Here is a 24,730-nt window from a genome sequence, read left to right as displayed (position 1 = left end):
GAATGTTCGCCATCAGCATTTCGAGTGAATCAATCGATTCGCTCGGCGGTGTAGTTACGTTACGCGGGCACATCCAGTAACAGTTGCAGTATCACTGCAATTTCTGTTTTTTTAAGTTTAAATTTTGTTTTTATATTAAGCATTGAATAAATAACATTTTAAAACATTTATCTCTTTATTTTATTTGTTCCGAATTTTTTTCCGGAATTTTATTTCATAGGACTGCTATAAACGCCGTTTAATTATTTTTACGACCACCAGATGTCGTTGTTGTCCATTTCTCAATGCATAAATTTTAATCGCAGAAATATTTCTCAGTGAGAAATATCGCAGTAATTACACCATGAGAAATATCCTTGTGCGTAAAGAGGGAGAAATGGGAAAATACCTAAAAAATAATTGTTTGATATTTTATTTATTTCTGAGTGTATTGTGGTATTACCCCGCGTTATAATTTTTACTTTGCTATGCTACTTGACACCCCTGCACTATTGGTTGAAGTTGCTGTTGTTTACCGGTAGCACTACGAGCACACACATAATTAGGCAGGATCTCCAAGTGCAATCTAAGTTCCCTTGAAAAGATCCATCCACATGCATGTGCTGCATTATTGAGGCGTACAATTCCAAGGTATACATGGCTAGCATTTCACTAATGCTAAAACCACCAACCTTCATCATACTATGTGTGCCAGGTTATGTCACGACCGGGATTCGATCCCATGAACGTTGGCTTAGAAGACAAGGATGGTATTCTCTAGGCCACGATCTGCTGGCATCCGATATTTTAGGACTTTTCAAAATAACTCCCCCAGTGTAAATGTGTTTGATAGATTTCTGCTAATTTTTCCAAGTTTCGTTTCAGTATAACGTGTTTTTATGAAAAAAAAATGAGCGCCTGAAGCCGATTCGAACCTCGTCAATGGATCGATGGAAAAAGCTAATTTTCCGAGTGGAGTCGCAACAAGCGCTCAGAGCTGTCAAACCTCATGATCAAAGCAGAGTGCATCCAGCTACGGGTGGATGCATATTGAGGAAAAGTAGGCAAGGGGTACCAAAAGTTTCTCATTGGTGGGGGTGGAGACGGAGCGCTTTTTGACAGCCAATTGTTCGCCTACCATGCCTACGATTACGATTGCCTATCACAAGATGGACGATTCCGTGCATTGGTATAAGAACACACCCGAAGCTTTACCCGCCCTGGATCAAAGTAGCAGAGAAAACACAGAAAAATCAACAAAACATGGCACTGTGTTGCACTAATAGAACTCACGCGGACAAAAATCGGAAAAAAAAATTCAATTAAATTTTTATTAGAAGGAAGACACACCTCTATGAAAATACAGTGTTGAGATGCTTCAGAATCACTAATAAGAATATGAAGTATGAGAAAATGAAGGAAATCAGAAAAAATTAAATAATTAAATTTTTCGGACGAGATCATTTAGATCCGGCTGATTTTTTTCATGTTTTACGTGGATATTTAACAAGTTCTGAAAAGTTCAGTTCCAATCTCAAGATTTGAAGCTTTTTTAGAGTTTCACCAGTCTCAGTTTTTTTTTACCTATCCTCTATGAAAAGTAATTATGAAACGATCGGATCCGTTTTCCAGATTTCCAGGTCACCCGTCTTTGACTGTTAAACTACACTGCAAAAATTCGATACATTAGGGGTATGTGTCTGCCTATATAGATTTTTGCAATTTGTCTGCCAATTAAAAAATATGTGCCACACATAGGTTCAGGAAATATTTCAGTGGTATATGTAAAACATGAACATTATTAAACTTCACACATAGGTTTTAAATGTGTGAAATATTCGTTTGTAACTCGTTTTTGAGTCTACTTTCTGCCGTTTAAAATTGTGCAGACGATGTTTTGTTTAATAAATTCGATTTTTATGCTGATATAATTTATTTCACAAATTAAAACATGATTTTTATAGTTCAACACCTTGACTGCTGTCCATCATCGGCGGGTCATCATCTGAGCCGTCCGTTTCAAGATTTTTTTCCAGAATCCAAGTCGGAGGTTTGATAATTTTGATCTGAAAGCAGATGATTTCAATAGAAATAGAATCAATCAAATCGATAGAATTAAAAACTCACCTCTGCAAACGATTACCATCCCAGGGTAGTATCATCTGTGAAAGGCCGTTCTCTACTCCCACAGACGGTAGAATCTTTGAAGTGTTTAAAGCTTAAACAAAAATTGCGTGCTCCTTCGGCAGCTTAATTTTTTATCCCTGCTATAACCGAACCAAACTAACTATTTCGATTAAGGGATATCGGAGCGTAAAATAAAACGCATGCTTTTGATGCGAGACAAATGACTGAAGTGAAGTTTTATTTGATAGCGGTATTACACGGTTAACTTATTTTATTCAATTTGGGTAAAACCCAACATCTCTCCCTAGCTTAACAAAATGTGCCCTAAACTGTGCGGACATTGGCTTAGGAGGGAACTAACTTGCCAACTGAGTTACACATATCACAAGCTCATAGATTTGTCATGATTTTGTCATTTGTTCGTCATATTTGCCAAATATTTGTAACATATTCATCATTATATGTTCGTCAATTTTTTGTCATATTTTCTTCCGAACTTTGTCACATTCTAGCCTATAATTTTTCATTTTCATGTCAAATTTTTGACATATTTTTACCACTTATGTAATAATTTTTTTATAGTTTTATACACCTAGGTTTTTTTACGCGGTTTTTTTTACACGGTTTTTTTTTACACGGCTTTTTTTACACGGTTTTCGGGAATTTACACGGTTTTTTTTTTACACGGTTTTCGCGAATTAACACGGTTTTTGAGAGAAAATATTCTAAGTCCTTTTCAAAGGAAAACACTTAGAATCTTTTTGAAGTTGGGAAAATCTTAGCTCTGAGACTAAGAACGTGAAACATGAGACCTGAGACATGAGACTTGGGACTTGAGACCTGAGACATTAGACCTGAGACTTGAGACCTGAGATCTCAGACACGAGACATAAGACATTAGACCTGAGACATCAGACCTGAGACATGAGACCTGAGACCTCAGACACGAGACACGAGACATGAGACTTTAGACCTGAGACATGAGACTTGAGACCTGAAACCTGAGACCTGAGACCTGAGACATGAGACATTAGACCTGAGACATGAGACATGAGACCTGAGACTTGAGACCTGAGACATGAGACATTAGACATGAGACATGAGACATTAGACCTGAGACATGAGACATTAGACCTGAGACTTGAGACCTGAGACATGAGACATTATTATTATTATTGTATTTTTTTATTTATGTAACGTAAGATTACAATATCTTTTAAATTGTTACAATGTGGTTGACTTCTTGATGTAGATTACTGAAAACTAATCGTTCCTTGTTCGCTTTTAACTCTATCTTTGTCGTTTTACTCTATGTATTCCTCTAGTAGACCCCTTTTGAACTCTGATTTCTTATTTAAAAGTTTTAAATGAGTTGGAAGATTGTTCCAATTAACAATACCCCGAACGAAAAATGATTTACCATAATATGATGAACTATGAGATGGAATAAGGATATTTCTAGTGCGTGAATTTCTAAGCGGAATGAGCAGGGATTTCAGATAGTGTGGCTTTCCAGAGTTGAGAATTCTATGAATTATCATGCATGATCGGTACTTAAAGAAATTATCGAAAGAACATCCAATAAGAAATTTATGTAAGTGGGAAACTCGAGAAAAACGAGATAAGTTGAAGACATATCGCACACATGAATTCAGAGCAACTCGTAACTTGTGAACAGATCTCTCCGATGCGTTTGAGTAAATGAAATCACTATAAATGAACAAAGGAAAAACGTAGGCCTTGAATAATCTTAGTTTTGTAGAAACATCCAGATGGCTTGTTGTTAAGTTAAGTCTTTTAATAGAGCCATAAATTTTGCAGCATTGAGCATTAACCTGACGATTCCATGAGAGATCGCGGTCGAAAATAACGCCCAGGTTTTCAGCGTAGTCGACAAAATGTATAGCAGTACATTAGACCTGAGACTTAAGACATGAGACATTAGACCTGAGACGTTAGGCATGAGACATGAGACATAAGACATAAGACATGAGACCTGAGACATTAGACATGAGACCTGAGACCAGAGACATGAGACATTAGACCTGAGACTGAAGACATGAGACATTAGACATGAGACTTTAGACCTGAGACATTAGACCTGAGACATAAGACATGAGACATGAGACATTAGACCTGAGACATTAGACCTGAGACATAAGACATGAGACATGAGACCCATGCCTCATGTCTAATGTCTAATGTCTCATGTCTAATGTCTAATGTCTCATGTCTCAAGTCACATGTCTAATGTCTCAGGTCTAATGTCTCATGTCTAATGCCTAATGTTTAATGTCTCAGGTCTCAAGTCTCATGTCTAATGTCTCAGGTCTCATGTCTCATGTCTCATGTCTAATATCTAATGTCTAATGTCTCATGTCTAATGTCTAATGTCTCATGTCTAATGTCTCATGTCTCAAAAGTCTCATGTCTAATGTCTCAGGTCTAATGTCTCATGTCTAATGTCTAATGTCTCATGTCTCATGTCTCATGTCTCATGTCTAATGTCTTATGTCTAATGTCTAATGTCTAATGTCTCATGTTTTATGTCTCATGTCTTATGTCTCATGTCTCATGTCTAATATCTTAGTTCTCAGGTCTAATGTCTCATGTCTTAGGTCTCATGTCTCAGGTCTCAGGTCTCAGGTTTCAAATCTCAGGTTTTAGGTCTCAGGTCTCTGGTCTCAGATCTCAGGACTCAGGTCTCAGGTGTCATGTCGAAAGTCTCAGGTCTCACGTATCAGTTCTCAGGTCTCATGTCTCAATTGTCAGGTCTCAAGTCTAAGGTACCAGTTTGCAAGTCTCAGATCTCAGGTTTCATGTCTTAAGTATAAAGTCTCAAGTTTCAGGTCTCAAATCTCAGGTCTCAGGTCTAGTTACATGTCTTATTGTTTCAAGTTTCAATTTATTTATTATTTACATAGTATTCCGTCTCACGACATAACTTGACGAACATAATTCCTAAAATTCACTCGGTCCATGGCAACCGTTCTCCAATTCCTCGGGCACCCCACGTTCGCCAGATCACGCTCCACTTGGTCTAACCACCTCGCTCGTTGCGCCCCCGCTCGTCTTGTTCCTACCGGATTCGTAGCGAACACCTGTTTTGCAGGACAGTCGTCCGGCATTCTCGCAACATGTCCCGCCCAGCGTATCCGGCCAGCTTTCACCACCTTCTGGATACTGGGTTCGCCGTAGAGTCGCGCGAGCTCGTGGTTCATCCTTCGCCTCCACACTCCGTTCTCCTGTACGCCGCCAAAGATGGTTCTTAACACTCGTCGCTCGAATACCCCGAGTGTACGCAGGTCCTCCTCGAGCAATATCCATGTCTCGTGCCCGTAGAGAACAACCGGTCTAATAAGCGTCATATACAGGTTACACTTCGTGCGAGGGCTAAGTCTTCTCGACCGCAGTTGCTTGTGGAGTCCATAGTAGGCACGACTTCCGCTGATAATTCGCCTCCGGATCTCACGGCTGGTGTCATTGTCTGCGGTCACCAGTGAGCCGAGATAGACAAAGTCTTCGACTATCTCCAGCTCGTCGCCGTCGATCGTGACCTTGTTATTACTGGACAAGCGGGTTCGGTCGGTCTCGGATCCGCAGGCCAGCATGTACTTCGTCTTGGACGTATTAATCATCAACCCAATCCTTCCTGCTTCGCGTTTCAGTTTGCGGTAGATCTCCTCCACCGCCGCAGATGATCTGCCGACTATATCAATGTCATCGGCAAAGCAGATAAGTTGACTGGATCTGTTGAAAATCGTGCCCCGCATTTCGCCCACCGCTCGTCGAATAACACCTTCTAGCGCCACGTTGAACATCATGCAGGATAGACCATCACCTTGTCGAAGCCCCCTGCGCGATTCGAATGAACTCGACAATTCACCCGAAATCCGCACACAGCACTGCGTTCTATCCATCGTCGCCTTGATCAGTCTGATCAGCTTCCCGGAAAAGCCGTTCTCCGTTTCAAGTTTCAAAGCTGCATAAATTTAAAGGTCTTTTTTTACACGGTTTTCCGCAATTAGCACGGTTTTTTTACACGGTTTTCGGGAATTAACACGGTTTTTTTTACCGCGGTACGTAGGTATATCAGTGTAAAAAAAGACCTAGGTGTATAAGTTTGTCAGATTTTTGTGATTTTATTGTAAATTTTTTATTATTATTTTGTCAGTTTTGTTAATTTGTTGTCAAATATTTGTCCTTATATTAGTTCTGTCAGGTCATTTTATTGTCAAATTTTGATTATAATTTTGTCATATATTTTTTTCTCATTTGTCATAGTTTTGACATTTTTGTGATTTTTTCCTCATATTTTTGTCTAATTTTTGTAATATAAGTGTTGTCATTTGTCACTATTTTGTTTGTCATATTTTTGTTATATTTTACATTTTAGTAATATATTATTCACATTTTTCCACAGTTTGGTTATATTTTTGTCAATATTACTTCATTTATATAACACTTCATATTTTTGTTTATTTCTTTCAGTGATTTTTTGCAGTCTTCTCAAAATTTTTGTTTAACTTTGTCAGTCATTTTTCATCTACTTTTTGATCACTTTTACTCATTTCTTATATTGTGAATGGATCACGCGGTTTTCAGTTATTTACTGCATTTTGAATTAAGCAGAAATCGCCATCTTTGATTTCAAGATGGCGTCGGACAGCCAAATTCGACTTCTACTTATTGAGCACTTTCATCTAAAACCCATATTGTGGGAGTTTCATGTGCTTTTCAGTCACTTCCAGCATTTTAAAGTTGAGTCGAAGGGGCCATATTGGATTTCAAGATGGCGTCGGACAACGAATTCTAACTTCTATCCGTTCAGCCCCTTCATCCTATACCAGGGGTCGGGGAACTTTTTGAATCATTACCCCAAAACATTTTTATTTAAGTTGATATTACCCCATGCCGAAGAGCAAAAAACGTATCCGTAAACACTGAGCGAGCTCTCAAAGCGTGTTATTTGAATGCTTCAGGGGGAAATTAGTGAACCTGTATATAAGAGAAATGACATCTGAAACACAAAATTCCAATCGAGCAAAAGAACTGTCAAAATCGATTCCAATCGATCCGACCGAGCATTTTGTCGCAGAGCTTTTACCTTTCTTATTGAAAACCCAACCAAGGAAGCTATTGTGATTGTTGTTTTAGTTCAATCAGATAATTTTAAAGCTGATCATATGAATTTATGATAAGGTGCAATTTTTTTCAATGCTTTGGTGAATCGTGTTCCTTGTTAAAAAAATAACTGACTATTAACGAAATTCAAGTCATTCATACCGTTTATCGCGAACCTTCAGGCATCGAGTTCAATGTTGTTTTGTTGGATTGAAGGAGCGTCCACTTTAGAGCTTGAACATTGAGCCATTGAGGATTTTTTTGTACAAGATTTCGGCGATGTTGCCACATATTTTGTTTTAAGAGGGATCAGATGTCGTTTCTCTTATATGAAGGTTCACTAGGGGAAATATTCACTTCTGCATATGCCGCTAAATTCTTTACTTTCGAAATAAAACCAACACGGAAAATAAAAAAAAGGTAAAATTTACCTTTTTGCGAGGTGAATTTTTTCCACCCCTCTTTCGAGGTAAATTTTACCTTTTTTTCATTCACCTAGCAAAAAGGTATATTTTACCTTTTTCGCATTCACCTAGCAAAATAGTAGATAATACCGTTTTTCCATTTACTGATTTAAAAGGTAAATGCTGGTTGGTTTTATTGGTTTCTTCAATAAGAATTAAAAAAAATACAAAATTCTAACAAAAATGATATTTATTGGAGATAAATAGGGACTGGTAATTCGGCTTCGCGTTCTTCCGAGCCGCCATGGCCGCTGAATACACCTGCGTTGCGTACATTCATGACCTCCTCTGTTCGGCTAATCCGGTCAGGTTCGGCTTTTCCGGCTGGAGGATGATGTGGAATACACCTATAAGCTCCATGGGACGATCTGAAACAAAAGCAATGTATTACGACGAGAACCAGCACAACTAAATGATATCTAAGAAAACACTTACCATTCTATTCCGATTTTCACATATTATGCACAAAGCAAAACTTGTTCCTGAATGACAAAACAGCTTAACCTCAATAAACGGGTTCGGCGAATAGTCACTTTTTTTCGAGAAGAATTGTACCGTTTTGTTTAGCTCAATCCAGGTCAACTTCACCTCGCTACGAGGTAAGTTTTACCTTATTTGGTTTTACCTTTTTTTCTAGGTGAATTATACTTTTTTATTCAGCTCAATTCAGGTGAACTTCACCTCGCTACGAGGTAAGATTTACCTTTTTTGGATTCACCTTTTTCCTCAGTGAATTTTACCTTTTTTCCAACCTCGATTCAGGTAAATTTTACCTCGCTGTGAGGTGAGTTTCACCTCGAAGAGGTAGAAGCTACCTTTTTGGCTTTCACGATCGTTTACCTTGGCTATCTCGGTAAATTTTACCTTTTTATTATTTTCCGTGAACATATTCATAACATTGCAATATGAAAATATACATTTTTCATTCACAAAATATTAACTGTTACCCCCAAGAATTTCACTTTTACCCCATTTGGGGTAATTTACCCCGGTTCCCCGAACGCTGCCCTATACAAATATTGTGGGGTTTTCATGCCACCGGTCGTTTATTGCCAGTTAGAATTTGTTTCAAATGAAAAAGACTGAAACCGCGTTTTTTTTTCGAAAATCCGTGCTGAAAAACCGTACATTTTTCATAACCAACACAGAAACGGAAATGATGATTAAATAAATATACTTTTGAAAAAGATTTTTTGATAAATAATCATTTGCGATACAAAATATCTGAGAGAATATTTTCAGTGTTTGTCCGGATGAACAGGATGAATTCGCGCGATTGAGCCAGGTCTTCGCACCAGGGGTGCCAGGTGATTTCGTCAAAAATCAGGTCAACGCGAAGTTAAAAATCAGGATTTTTCAGGACACCCCTTGATCCATGAAAACAATAGGGATTTCTGTTTAGATTGCATAAACAAAGGCGCAATACAGATGCTGTAAACACCTTGATTCATGCAACATCAGTACGCAGCTTTTTGGCTGGCCGGTAATTCATATTGAAAAACACACTTTGAATATCATCTGAATCGAAAAATTACCATCTGTTTAATGAGCTAAACTATTTTATAACCTATTTATTCGATTTTATCATAGTTTAACTACAAGTTCGATCATATTTAAGAAGTTTTTATGAAAATCAGGACAAATCAGGACAATTTAGGGACAAATATCCAAAAATCAGGACAACTCGAGAGTTTTTGAAAAATCAGGACGGTCTCTCGAAAATCAGGACAAATCCTGATAAATCAGGACACCTGGCACCTCTGCTTCGCACAAGAATTCGCTTGCACTGTGGCCGGCAGAGATGCCAATATGCCTGATTTTTCAGAGATTGCCTGATTTTTCGAGGCTCTGCCTGACAACCTGAAAAGCCATTGAATTTCCCTGATTTTTCAAAAAATGCCCGATTTTGCCTGATTTTTGCGAATGTGATGAAAAATGGGTAGTAAGGAACTAAATTAGGTACCATTGCTGAAGTTAAAAAGCGAAAATGTGGCTGAATGAAACCAATCGAAAGATTCTCATTAATTCATATCTTAAAAAGGGAATGAAAAGGAATCTTGCGGCTTTGATTCAGTAGAATTATGCAACCAAATAGGCCCACAACACAGTAAAAATGTAGAGTGATGACCAAAAAAAAAAAGGTCATCTCTTTTAGAGGAATTTCCGTTACTTATGTTGCCTGATTTTGCCTGATTTTTATTTCACTAGTTCCCTGATTATTGAAAATATATGTTGGCAACCCTGGTGGCCGGTCGATGTTTTTTTCAACGTGTTTCAATGAGGAGCGGGTTTTCGCGCGAATTAGAAATTCGTTTCGCGCGCACTGTGAATTCGACCTATATCCAGTGTTACCACATCAAAATCTGTACCGCTCATCGAAAAAATCTTTTTCATCTGTACCGAGAACTCAAAAATCTGTACCTAAGAAAACAAAGTTCTGCATTCAATGTGTTCTGCAATTCAATATGTGAAGATTTTGTTTTTTTTTAATCTAAAAAAGACAGATACTTTATTGCACAAAGTACATTTTTTGAGTTAAACACTTTTTGCGAAACTCATTCAATCATTTTTAATTTCTCTCTTTGAAAAACTGATATTCATAAATATTTCTCATTACAAACACTTTGTTTTGTTCATGATGATTATACATAGTTTTATAAAAACGATTTTTGAACGTCATATTTGAAACGAAATTTTTCGATAAGCCGTTCACTCTTAAATAACATTTTGTTCTTATGATAGCGTCCAATGTGTCAACACTCAGACGATTAAGAACTTGGTTTTTATTGGCATTTACATGCGAGAAAATGCGCTCAACCACTGCTGGTGAATTATAATCAGATATTCAATTATTTGTAGCAAATTTGGAAATCTAATTGTTCCATCGTGTACTTCTCAGTAAGGAACTCCTATCGTCAGAATAATAAAGGTTAACTTTTGACTGACTTATTTTCTATTATGTTTTCAATGAACTGGATAAAAGCAAATGTAGAAACTACTTTCAGTTTTTAAAAGTAAAAAATCTGTACAAATCTGTACCAAATTTTGAAAATCTGTCATCTGTACGTACAGATTCTGTACCAGAAATGAGCTCAAAAATCTGTACCTGTCTAGATAAATCTGTACATGTGGCAACCATGCCTATATCATCGGCCTACTCAACGCGGCGAAGCAGCTGTCAATTTGTTCCGCCGCTCGAGTTCGCATTGGCCGCGTTCGCCAATTCGAGCGGCGGAACAAATTGACATCTGCTTCGCCGCGTTGAGTATGTCAGGTTTAAGCGATTCACATACATTTTCATCAAATGTGGTTCGCCGCATTGAATCGCATTCGCCGGTTCGCATCGCATCGCACTCACTATGTCATCGACCTTCCTCCCCCACTTAACAAAATAAATGCTTGGAATGCTTGGATTTCAAGCATTCCTCCCATTGAATTCAAGCATTTAATGGAACAACCGATTCTACTTGAAACAGGTTTCCCGGTTCAGGGTGACAGCTCACGCACACATGTTAACATTTTTTTACCGCTTGTGACTGCATTGGTGTGAGTGTAAGCCTATTCACTCACACACACCATTGCAGCCCGACTATGGCTGCAATTTTTAAGATGAGATTTAGAAAAAAATATTTCGGATATTGAGATTTTCAGAATTGCTTTTATATTTGAGGCGCTTAGGATCAGAGGGGTGCAAGTGCCGAAATGATGATTTCGAGAAAACGGGCCTCAAAGTTTTTTTTCTAAATCAAAATTATCGAATCGCTTTTTCTACTCAATTTTCGATGGAGTGTGTCTCAAGATATCTAAAATGAATGATTCTGAAAGAAAAATCAAAGTTTTTGCGATATTTATGTTGAAACGGCGAACTACTTTTTTTGATATTTTTCACTTGCACATTTCTGATCCCAAGAATGACACTTGCACCCCTCTGACTCCAAACAATATGATCGCATCCTTTTGGAACATGTATGTAAAGCCTAGTCCACACCAGAGTGCCTCCAGTAGGGTGGGTGCATACTGAGGAAAAGTAGGCAAGGGGTACTAAAAGTTTATCATTGGTGGGGGGTGGAGACGGTGCGCTTTTTGACAGCGAATTGTTCGCCTACCATGCCTACGATTACGATTGCCTGTCACAAGGGTCACAAGATGGACGATTCCGTGCATTGGTATAAGAACACACCTAGCTTTACCCGCCTTGGTCCACACTAGGCAACTTGGACTGCGATTTCGGTTGCTGAGACTTGTTTATGTTTACATCTTGGTTGCTGAAGGTCTCCCATATTTGTTGGGAGACTTGAGACGAGACGAGATGCAAATGTAAACATAAACAAGTCTCAGCAACCGAAATCGCAGTCCAAGTTGCCTAGTGTGGACTAGGCTTAACGAGTATTTTTAGTATGACACTAGCTGTTTTGTTTTTGTTCACATATTTGATTTTCTGAGTTTTTGGGCTACAAATTTCCATGCAACTCAGAATGAACAAGATTAGCAAGTTCCATTGGAATCAACTGTTTAGCTGGTCGCTTTTTCTGATAGAATCAACGTATTTTTCCCCTTAGTTTCGTAGCTTTTTCCGCAAGTTGAAATTCCTGTCTGAAGTTGAAATTCCTGTCTGATTTCGTTGGCATTTTCGGAGCCTTGATGAATGACCAGTTGACTATCCAGAAGTGGACTCATTCTCGTTAGCAACTGCAGCAGCAGCAACTTCTGATTCTCCAAAAGAACCGTGGATGTTTAATTTTTCATTTTTTTGGTCCAATTCTACCAGGCCCTTTTCCAAAAATGTTATGTAAATATTCCTTAAAAGACTTAATGTTATTTTTTGTAAAATACCTTCCGACAACGACTCATCTGAACTTTCCGAAGTTTCAGTTTGTTCCGTGGAATAGTATGTGACATCATGATCAGAGCCTGTCGAACAATCTTAATCTTCTGAGCTTTCACCCGAGGGACTTTTCTTAGATATATTTGCCAACAAATTGTTGTTACGTGCGTTTCGTGTCTGTCTTTCACCCTTATTAGCATAAGCTAAATTTGCCATAAAAAAAGAAACCTTTTAGAATTTTTCGTATAAGGTACACCGGGGCAAGTGCAAACGGTTTTCACCATAGTTCAACTTTCACATGTCCTAGAAAAATATGTATATGTTCAAAAATTATCAATTATCGTTCGTTGCATCACTAAAATAGTTCTCAACAAATTCTTGTTGGAAGTGAAAAATAAAAAAATGTTGGTAAAAAGTAACGGTGCTTTTGTGAAAAAATTTCAAAATTTGCACTTGCCCCGTTTATGGGGGCAAGTGCAAACGCAATACTTTTTCCAAACTAATTCACAGATGAGTCAGTGTATCGGTCTTAAAATGAATTGAATACATGTTCCGGTACGTTTTATCAACTTTGATTGATATGTTTGCTGCTTTCTTGCAATATTGATAACTTTTTGGAACTCCATTTTTGGTGACTATTGTTTTAAGCAAAAGATCTTCATTTACTAATGCATTAAGGAATTTCGAACATCCGCTTCAGATACAACACTTTGGATACCCCTTCTGACCATTTTAATATAATGCTGAACCATTTTGATGATGAATTTTCTGAAATGGCTGATGTTGCATGGCTTAAAGGTGCGTTTGCACTTACCCCGGTAGTGTCGTTTGCACTTGCCCCACAGTGTGGGTTGACAAGAACAAATATTATTTTCACAACTTTCGGGGTGTAATGAAAATTTATTATAAATTTTCTGCTTTCACTTGAATATCGATCTCAAGCACTCACCTTTTAACGAAAATTCGGATTTGAATGCCCTTTTTTTGTAGCCAAAATATGCAAAACAAAAACACACTGTTCATGTCTAGTACGAACTTGAATTTGTGTGTGATCAAACAGTGCCATGTTTTTAGTGAAAAATTTAAAGAAAGTTTTGTTTATCTATGTCAGATTGTTTGTTTGGGTCTAAACAACAATTTCTAGAAGAAGAAATATTTTTTACTTTTTTTGTAACAGAGAAAAGATGAACGTTTGCACTTGCCCCGAGTTTGCACTTGCCCCGGTGTACCTTACATGACAATGAGGTTTTTCATGTTTATTAACCTGCCGACGAAGTTTCATCGGAATCTATTTTTATCACTTTTCTATTTAGGGACTTTGGATTATCCGATCAGAACCAGTAGAAGATCCTAAAAAGTCGGAACTAGATGATGGTTCCATAATTGTTTCACTACTTGTTTTCAGTCTTAAAGACTAAAGAGTGCACTTGCACCCTTCTGACACCAAACGAAACAGCATTTTCATTAACACGTTATTTTTAAAAACAGCTTAAAAATATCGAAATAATTTTTTTTTCGACCTGTGTCTTCTACAGAATGTTAATCTATACACTGAACCAAATCTGGAAATAAAATCTACTGGGTCATTTCAATAATTTTTAAAGTTAATCGCTCAAATACAAAGTAATGATTTATCCTGTACAAGTTATTGGAATTTTCAATAGATTCTGCAAGTGTATTTTGTTGATGAAAAACATACTAAAAATTATAGGAAAATCTAATGAATACCATAAGCTTTATAATCCTAATCAAATGTATCAGAAAATCCATTAATTTTCAAATGTTTATTTTTATATAGAATTTATATTCTGCATTCATGTGTGCATTTTTGTGTAGTGTGTCTTGAATGACTGAGAGTTCAGCGCATCAGCTTAAAAAAGTAAAACTAATAATTCCGCAAAACTCCGTGAATTTGGCCGGAAAAACCTTAACAGCAGTGAAAGATTTTCACACCGAGGCCGTCAACGAAGAGAGTGATAAAGGTAAGTGAAAAAACAGATTTAGAGAAATTTCATTTATTTCTAACTCCCGTTCAGTTCGACAGATTCCACCATCCGACCGGACAAAAACCGGAGCAGTTCTAGCGGAAACAAGCTGAACACTCCGCTGGAACAACCAGCACCACATCATCAAGAGTCGCAGTCGCAGCAGTAAACTTGGCTGAAGAAAAACATTTGTGTTTTGGTTTTGTTCAAGTGAACAGAACACGACTTCCTGGATCGCACCAAAAGTAATCTACGATGGCTCCTAAATATTCTTCCGAGGTAATCTCTTGGCAGTAAAACAGGTAAAAGTTCGCAATTTTCCTTACATATTTTATTTTTTCTTTAAAAGGAGCACCACAGACGACGAAATCAGGGAATCTAACAGAAGAAAAAGCTATTCCTCTTCGGAAGACCCGAACGTTAAGAATTCCGGGAAAAGGTGCGGATGCAATAGGATTGTTCATTCACCCGAAGTTAACATTTGTTGGCGGTAAAGTTGTAAATTTGTATTATTCAATCATATTTTTAGTTTGTTTTTGTTTTTCAAGATTGCACTTCGCTGTATCAGCAGAATAATATCATTCAAGAGTCCCCAGAATAGGCTCCATAGGTTACGAAGACTACCGCGTAGTCCACCTTCTGGTACTAAATTTGTAAATTTTATAAACTTTTATGCTATTAATGTTTAATTTTTTTCAAGGTAAGCTCCCAAACGTAGCGTTGCTTGATCAACTTGCCAGAAGCACCTTCATTGATACAACAAGGTGGTGGCAGAAAAACTCTAAAATAAGTTCGAACACTTGCTCGGTGATAAATGCTGCAGGGGTATGTAAAAACTTTTACTATGTAGTTATAACCAAAACAGTTCTCTATCTTAATCCTAAATTTGAATTTGTTTCTAAATTTTGTTCTTATATCTCTCTAATGTTTCGTATTTGATTTGAATACAATAGAGGAATTTCAGAGATCAGAATTAAATATATACAATCGTGATTTCAAAGTAGTCTATGATTCCTTTGAATTCAGCCACAGTATTTGAAAAACTCCAAATACTAGTATCACAGACTAATACTAGTATTTCACTAGCTACTTGCTAGCACCCTCAGTGGGTTTTTTTTTATTTATTAATTGATTTATTCATTGATACTAGTATTTGGGTTTTGCAAACACTGTGGCTGAATACCAAGGAATCATAGACTACTTCGAAATCGTAGTTTTATTTCTCTGTGGTTTAATTCAGCTAAGAGGTTTTTCAAACCTGCTGTTTGAATATAAATAAACAATCAGAATCGAGGTGGAATCTAGTACCGTTTGTAATTTTGAGTCCAAATCTAAAATTGACGGTTCTGAACTATGATAAATTCACTGTAATCTGTAATTAAGATAAGAAAACTGAGAATGGTTCTGTAATCTTATTGGGATAAAAGTTATTTCCCATAAATTTATCATTCAATATGTATTTTTATAATTTTCATGTCGTTATTTTTATTTCTTTTTATTACTATCCAGGTCCACTATGATCGTTCTGCTATGTAGCTTTTCTCTGCTTTTCGAGATTTTTCACATCAATCTGAAGCATCAAAATCAACGGCAGCTGCAGCTCCGCATCAAATACGCGTCAGGTTTTCCGCAGTCATCATATCTGATGGTAAAATGTGTAGATTTATCTTATTTTGTTGTAACATAGTTCTTTATAGGTAAAATTGTAAAATCTAAAGTTTTTGTGATTAATAAAATATTATAATGTTTCAAAGCCAGATGTTTCATTTTTCATAACAAATCAATTTGAAATCGAAAGAAAAATTAAATACATTCATTTCATTGCCTAGAATAATCATTTTTATCAAATTACGACTAAATTACTTTCACTGGAAATTCCTATAAAATTTATCGTAACGCAAAACTATTGTGCGCAAAATTTTGCGCTCACTATAAAAAGTATTGGATTTTCTAGTAGTGCAAAAATACTAGAATTCCCAATACTGTTTATAGCCCGATTTTGCTCAGTGTACTTTAAATTTCCAAAAAACAGATTATCTCAGTTTTGATAAAAAATCACTTGCACCCCTCTGATCCTATAGACACTATAATTTCATATAGTCTGGCAAAGCGGATGACGGGAGCCAATCGAACTGTCATTCGCGCGGAGCCAATCGAGCATTCTACGATAATGTTCAAGCTCTTCATAACTCTCTCCAGTTGCCTAATAAAAAATACTTTCTCAAATTCGTAAATAATATGCTATTTTTGTCACTTCAACTCGAAATCGCTTTAGGAAAATATATTATGATCTATAGGTAAAAAAATAGTGAAAATTATGCTAAATAACTTTAGTTTATGTTATCAAAATGCCAGAAAAGCTTTGTGAATCACAATACTTTAACCATGATTTCCCAATATTTAGAAAGTTTGCTCGATTGGCTCCGCGAATGACAGTTCGATTGGCTCCCGTCATCCGCTTTGCCAGACTATATGAAATTATAGTGTCTATCTGGGGGAGGAAGACTGAAATTTGCTGTATCGTTTTCTGTATCGTTTTTTTACTGTTCGGCAAAAAGCCAGCAATTGTTGAAAAGATTTGTAATCGTTCAAATTTTTTGCTTTAGATGATCAGTTTCGTGTAGCGAGTCATGTAAATGTTGTTTAGGTACTTAATTTAGATTTGGCTGTTTTTAGAACAACCATTAATCAAACCATTTTTATCTATCAGCTTCAAAACTTTAACGAAATTTGAGCGACTCAATACGCCTGATCATGCAAGAATATGCCAGAGCAAAACAAAACCTAATTAAATCATTGTTTCATGCAAAACAAGTGCTTTTCAGCATCAAACAAGTTTTGTAAAAAATCACTAAATAAGAAAGTAAAATTTTTAACCTTCGCACTGGTCGGTAGATTGATGAGAGAAATTTGACGTTAGAAATATTTTTTTCTTTTTTTTATTCAGTCTTCCTCCCCCAGGTGTCTATATCTGATCCCAAGTGCCTCATTTGAAGTTTTTATTTTGTTCATATGATCACAAACATAACAAACACTTTTAGTTGTTCTTTTAATTTGGAACTTTCTGTTATCACCTGTATGGGTTGATCCGATTTTTTTTACGCCACGATGCATATTTCGAATAACAGCGACCTAGTCAGCTACCTTAAGCATTATTTTCTACCTCTATCCTCTGCGGAACTGAAGCAATTCCACTTCGGTCACATGCCGGAACAATCGATGCCACGTACCCTGCTTTGCCTCCAGCAAGATGAAAGGGAAGATTGTTTCCCAGGCGCCTTTCTGTCGCAGATAACAAGCACTTTTATGTCCGTCGAGCTATAAATAAAAAGAAATAAACCAAATCAAACATTTAAATTCGCACTGATTTTAAAGCAACTTACCATTTTATAATCCGACATCTTCCAACAAACAGTGCACTAAGATTGCAAAATGGCCTTTGAAAAACAATTTTTTTCAGGTCTGCTTGGAAAACTAACACTAAAGTTAAAGTGATTATGCACACACGGGGATGATTGATTTTTGTTCGTAGTATGCTCATTATTGAACGTGTATGGGTGTTATCGGTGCAATCAGCTGACTAGACTGATGCACGTTTAAAGTTGGAACCGCAATTTATGGCATCGAACGCAGCCCTACGCGCGAAATGGTTCTTACTTACTTACTTAATGATACCGCGCCGATCCTCCGGTGCATAGGGCCGTGGTAAAAGACCTCCACTGTTGACGATCCGGAGCCAGCGTCTTCACCTGGTCCCAGTCAAGATTCTCGTCGACAGTTCGGATTTCAGCGGCTAGGCTTCGCCGCCACGAATTTCTGGGTCTGCCTCTTCTTCGATGACCTTCTGGGTTCCAATCTAGCGCCTCTCTGCAAATCTCGTTTTCATCTCTTCGCAGCGTGTGCCCAATCCATCTCCACTTACGTTCCCGAATCTCGATTTCTAGCGCCTTTTGATGACACCGGCGATGTAGTTCCTCATTCGAGATCCAGTTGCCAGGCCACCAAGCGCGGATGATATTCCGCAGGCAGCGATTTACAAATACTTGCAGTTTTCGCGTCGTTACCGCATATGTGCACCAAGTTTCGCACCCGTACAGCAATACGGATTTGACGTTTGAGTTGAAGATTCGGATGGTTCGCTCAAGACTTTAAAAGGGCCTGGGGGGGGACTGGGGGCCCCAGGCATACTACAGTAAGTGCTTGCCGCTAGGTGTTGCATATTATTATATTTGAATTGGCAGTTTAAAGGTGATTTGAATATTTTGCATTAGAGCGGTCCTATTCTATTGTCCGACACTGTAATTATTCATCAATTCGGTGGTCTTGAGATTCGTTATTTTTCAGTTTGAGTGCTACTAATAATTGGTAAGTTATAAGTTTTGTACTTAAAAAAAATGTTTACAGACCCCGTTCGATTTTGGCAACATCCAAGCAAAAACCGTTCGATTTTGGCAACATCCAAAAAAGACGGTACTTAAAAAAAATGTTTACAGACCCCGTTCGATTTTGGCAACATCCAAGCAAAAACCGTTCGATTTTGGCAACATCCAAAAAAGACGGTTTTTTTTTGTCACTTTTTTATTTTCATTTCAAATTAATCAAAATTAATATAAAACCTAATATTAGCATGAAATTTTTCAATTCGGCTTATTTAGGGTAACGGACCAATTTTGGACCGCTTTGGGAAGTGGCTATGCTATTTTCTGAAATAAAAAAGTACATGTTACAATTTTTGACTGCTTTATCCGTTTATTAAGAAGATAAAGGCTTTTTCTATCGAAACATATCGCCGTTTGTTGCAATGTAACAAGATTTAGACTTAAAAACGTTTTTCTTTGATTTTTACTCTGGTCGGTATTTTGGACCACCAGGCTTCTATTTTGGACCACCCTCTGGACCTATTTTGGACCACCCTTGAACTGATTTTTTTTAATTTTGCTTAATTTACGACAGCGTCTGATGCGCAATTATGCGGATAATTCAGTTAATCTTGTCTTTTCTAATTCTTGTAGTTAAGTTTTGATTGTTCGATAAGAATAAAGAAAAAACAGAAAAACTCCTCCGTTATATAGTGTGTTTCAAATTTTTGAACATTCTGATAGCACACTGCAATCTCGACGAAATTTGTTTTGCAGTGTTAAATACTGCCCAGTTGGCTTAACTTTATGATCAATTTTCAGAACATAAATCTCCTTCAGGCGGCCCAATGATAAGTTAAGAAAGTGTGACATCATCAACTCCGCGACATCGATAGATGCATTTCGACTCCCAAAACCTTAGTGGATTTGATTTGGCTTCGATTCTGTAGAAAAAATAAATTCAAAAAGATAAAAATGTGCGAGAATTATGCTATGTTTTTAACCATCTATAAGCCAAACATTTTTCGCTGAAAATTCTCAAAAAAATCAGTTTTATCTTTAAATCAACTTTTGTTCCAGAAAAAACAATAGTTGGAAAATTTTTCCAGTATTTTTAAAATTGCATCACCACAGGGGCTGAAAAACAAGATTTTAAGTTCTTTTTCGGTTGTTATTTTTAAACATTTCAACAATTTTAATATTAACTGAGGAGGGTGAGACCTGGTTTATATTTCATCTCTTCTAACTAACTAAGTATGTTTTTTTTTCTCGAAAATCAACCCAGAATGGTTGTGCTTTTAGACCAACCTGCAATAGTTTTCCATGAAGCACAAAAAAAAAAAATGACTTAATAAAAAAAATGGTGCATGTTCAGTTTTTTCATGTTTTTAAGCTTCTTCAAGCTGTAGTTTTTGACAACTGCTTATCAAATAGTTGTCATTACTGTAGATTGTTAGATTAACGAGTTTTAAAGCATAGTGCACAAAACGTAAGTTAAAGCAATGATTGGTTTGGTTTTATGCTGATTGAAGTGAGCCCCGTCTAAAGGAGAGTTTGGGCTTTAGCGAGTTGATTAAATAAAATAATACCAAAATCCCAAATTTAAATTATATTAAGTGATTGAAATAGTGTGCATAACTCTTTCATATCGTTGTACAACGTCTTATTACTTCCATGAAAATTTAACAGCAAGTTTAATACCCAGGTTATGTTGAATGGTCCAAAATATGTTCCTTAAGAATTGAGTAGGACCTATTTTCGACATGGGTCAAATAGCTATTAAAACAAGTTTTTTTGGTTCTTCGAGCTTGCAAACTAGTTTTCAAGTGTTTGCTCATAGCTGTAAACATGTTTGTAGTTGTTTAATTCATCACATCTAGGCATAAAACTTCTTGGAAGTTGAGTCCAATAATGGCACGTCCTCCTGGAATAAGCTTGATTTTTCCCAACTGTGAAAAATACAAACTTTATTTTAAATTTCCTATCCCTTATCAGCTTATTTAAATAAAAAGTTAGATATCATTAGAATCATAAGAAGTAGCTTTAACTATATTTGTTCAAAATTTCATGATAAACATGATTTATGAGAGAAATATTGGAAAAAATCTGCAAGGTGGTCCAAAATATGTACCCGGTCCAAAATAAGTCCGTTACCCTATAATAGTTTTAAACTGTAAAAACACGAATTTTTCCATGTTTTACGGCTAAAAACTAATAAAATTGAGCGAAATTGAAAAATTTCATGCTAATATGAGGTTTTACATCAATTTTGACTAATTTGAAAAAAAAATTTAAAATTAAAAAGGGACAAAAAAACTGTTCGTTTTTGGCAACATTCGATTTTCGCAACATAAAATTACGAGCGTATTGCCAAAAACGAACGGGGTCTGTATAATGTTTTGAATTTTATGTTTTAGAAAGAGGTACATCTTCTGTTGGGCAGAAACATCAACAATGTTGTCAATGTTACCCTGCTCTGTTGAAGAATCCACTGGCCTTCCTAAAGCACTGGGTTGGAAAAATCCGTTTTACATGAAGAACAGTAGATTTCTTAGGATGGAACTACAATTTACTAACGGTAAGTTTTTATATACAAACTTGTGTATTTTTGTATAAAAGAATATTACGATTTCAGACATTCAATTGATCGTCAAATGTGCTTTCGATTTCCAAGGAAAAACGCTATATAGTGCTGGATCCAATTACTCAGGGTTCACCGGAATGGTGCTTTCTATGCCCGAAAAAAAAGCGCAGCCTGGTTATTAAAGATTCTTCCGAGGAGCGGTCTCCGAAGTTTTGTCGAGCAACTAGAAGGTATTGTTTGAGGATTTTCAAAAAAGTTACACATTTGATTGATTGCATTCCTTATTCAGTTTTCAGCCCAAACGAGTATCAGAACTTCCGCCGCTTGAATCGGAATCAGATTCCGACGATGATTATAAGTAAGTAAGAGGGGCATCTCGTCTCAGAAGAAATAGACAATAATATTATTTCCATAATTCCAGCTAGAATTGTGCAATTTTGAACGATTCCTTTTTACTGGCCTCATCGAAATCTATTGAAAAAGTCAGCAGCTCGTCAATGCACAGAGATCGATAACGACGACTGAACCCACGAAAGGTAAAGAGAACGTAACTGAACGACCGTCTCGGAAAATAACTCGATGACGTACTGGCGAAGCAAACGGGTGATCAGCTCCAACAAATTCCACTCCAAAAGCACCCCTCAAGGTTGATCGATCGCAACTTGAGAAACAGTTCAGCATTTTCAACACCCATGAAAGTACAAGATCTTCGAAAATGCGAGATTCGGGCATCAGCATTGCCAGCTCCACAATTTTTTTGATACCAGAAAAAGTTGGCGATATTGAAACGAAACAACAACCATTTGTCGAGAAAACCATTGAGGGCGAGTCTACTTCAATGGTTCGCGAGAATCATCCAAAAATCCGATCGCCCCCAAAAGAATGCCATGAAATCAATGATAGAAATCGACACCATTGTCAACAGGACTCGCCCGACCACCGATTTCGGTAAACGACAGTTTATCTCTTTAACTGGTAGACACACCCATAAAATTTAAGGATCGTCCTTTGTCACCAATCAAAGAACAAATACGTCCTTGGAAACGTAGCAGTAAAGAATCTCCCCCAACGGTGATTCCGGAATCGAAACCTTTACACATATACGACAAAGAGTATCAAATCAAGGTGGGTATATATTCAGGAGGTGTTCCCGAATAACGAATTCCCGATTCAGCCATTTTGGCTATGTAGGCTATGCAACTATACGGAACTCATGAAGTTTGTTTACTAACAAACCCCAGAAAAGCTGAGCATAAAATAAACAAACTCATTGAGAGCCCCGCTCACTTCTCGCCTACTTACTGTGAAAGTCGGAGAACCTAGTGTATCTAAGAACCTTGTATCAAATATAGAAAAAACTTATTGGCTTCTTTCGGCTCTGTATCTTCTTCCAATAACTTGAAGCTTAAACCTACACAGTAAACGAAAATTACCGAGTTCGGTAAATTTTTTACCGAAATCCTAACATGTGTAAATCGTTAGGGCTGTCCCAACGGTAGATGCAAAACACGGTTTTCGACCACGCTAAAACATTTCGGCTGGCACCGGTGGCGTATATTGCTGTTTTAGCACAGTTATCGATTTCAAAATTCCCAACAGTTATACGCCTTTGTTCCAAATTCATGCAAATTTGGAACAGGATTTCAAAATATACGACAGACCGATTTAGTTCACGGTGAGAAAATTTTAGCCAACAATGATTTCTTTCACACATGTTTGGGTAACATTGGGTGTGATAATAGTTTCTTTTTGAGATATTATTTGAATGTTTTTTTTTGCTTCAACCACCCTATACGTAACATAAATTGAGAATAGATGTTAATAAAAACCATATCAAGTATAAATAATACATGTTACATTATTCTCGATTTAATATAATTGAATAAAAAGCTTTTCATTTGGGCTCGACGAATTAGTGAATCCAGTCAGCGTTCTAAAATTTGAAAAAAATAAACGAAAAGAAAATTTTAATACTTTTTCAATGAGGTAAAAAAAATGTTTATTGTTTGTTCTATAATTTTTGTTTCATTTGAGATATTGAGGGATTTTTAGTTTCGTATGGATTGCTCGGAGTTTTCGTCGATATTAGCATATTTTTCTGTATCCATACATAAATTTACAAATAGTGAAACAAGTTTTTGTCAAACAAAAATGTCGACAAATCAAGGGAAAATTTCCTTTGACTTTGGGATGAACATTTCTCGTTTCCTTTATCCGTACCCTAAGTTGCAATGGGTTAACGGCTGCGGTGTGTATGTTTGTGAAAATGATGGATCAACCCATCATTTTCCTGACAGTGTCGTTACACACAATCTCGTTAAACATGGTGTCATAATATGGCCTAAATTAGAAGAGGAGCTGGACATCTTTATTTAGTTTAAATTCAGCAGTAGGTTCAAAGATGTCTATTTTTTTTTCATGATCCATGTTGATAAGATGAATGGGAGTTGAAACACTTGCCCTCCCTTCCGCAGAACAATCGCAACATTTGGTAGTGAAAGTATCACAATTTACCATAATAAAAGTTGATACTTTCAATAGGGCATAATTCGTTTGGTTAGGTAGTTAGATGGTTTAGTCTTGTAGAATTAAAAATAGAGAAAACGTGTGAAAAGTATTACGATGTTAGGTAAAGGTTATGGTATTCGCCTCCCCAATGCTCTAGTAAGTGTGTATTTGCGGTTTATGAATTTCGTTGGCTTATTCTTAAATCAAGCATTTTACAAGAACTAGAGGCTCATTGGATGGGAATGCTGTTGTTGGAAAATGTTATATTTCATTTGGTAAGACGTTTTTTTGCTTTTTATTTAATTATTCATTTTTAGCAAATCTTTACGTTTTTCGGTTTAGTTTGAAATTCATCTATGGAAGTATATATTAGAATGTACGGTTTTGAAGAATAACAATGAGTAGGTAGTCCTAATTACTGATTTCGGGCATTTTACAATAGGCATGCGGTATATTTTAATAGAACCCCTATGTAGATTTTTTGTAAATTATGATGGATTTTAACATTCAACTATGTGAGGTAGGTAGGGTACGGTAAGATGTGCTCTTATATCCATATTCTGGTAAATTTTCATGATTTTGTGATGTTGTGATAGGAATAAGGTAGCCTACTTCTACTATTAATTTGAGCTAGAATTTTTATTAGTTTGAAATAGGCTTGCTCCAAAAAGCAAAACAAACTCTCACATCCATATTTTGGTAAAATAGTATGATTAGCAATGAAATGGAAAAACTCTAAAAAGAAAAACAAAAATTTCAAAATTCAGAAAATGAAA

The 24,730-nt window shown here is 36.6% G+C and overlaps 1 protein-coding gene and 2 long non-coding RNA genes across 4 annotated transcripts in view; 2 read left to right on the top strand and 1 right to left on the bottom strand.

The window, feature by feature from the left end:
* The window catches only part of LOC129749786 (zinc finger protein hangover), a 78,487-nt gene that overhangs the window by 51,534 nt on the left and 2,223 nt on the right, over positions 1-24,730 (bottom strand). The gene's annotated exons all lie outside the window — the stretch shown is intronic.
* LOC129749803 (uncharacterized) lies at positions 14,323-14,937 on the top strand. Its single transcript, XR_008738166.1, has 3 exons — positions 14,323-14,501; positions 14,556-14,783; positions 14,854-14,937. It is a non-coding gene; the product is annotated as an uncharacterized LOC129749803 (long non-coding RNA).
* Positions 20,706-22,816, top strand: LOC129749807 (uncharacterized). The gene is made up of 4 exons (XR_008738169.1): positions 20,706-21,440; positions 21,498-21,676; positions 21,736-21,804; positions 21,868-22,816. It is a non-coding gene; the product is annotated as an uncharacterized LOC129749807 (long non-coding RNA).

This window comes from Uranotaenia lowii, chromosome 1 (genome assembly GCF_029784155.1).
Source record: "Uranotaenia lowii strain MFRU-FL chromosome 1, ASM2978415v1, whole genome shotgun sequence".
In the NCBI taxonomy this organism is placed as follows: Eukaryota; Metazoa; Arthropoda; class Insecta; order Diptera; family Culicidae; genus Uranotaenia; species Uranotaenia lowii.
This window is presented reverse-complemented; position numbering and strand designations above follow the sequence as displayed.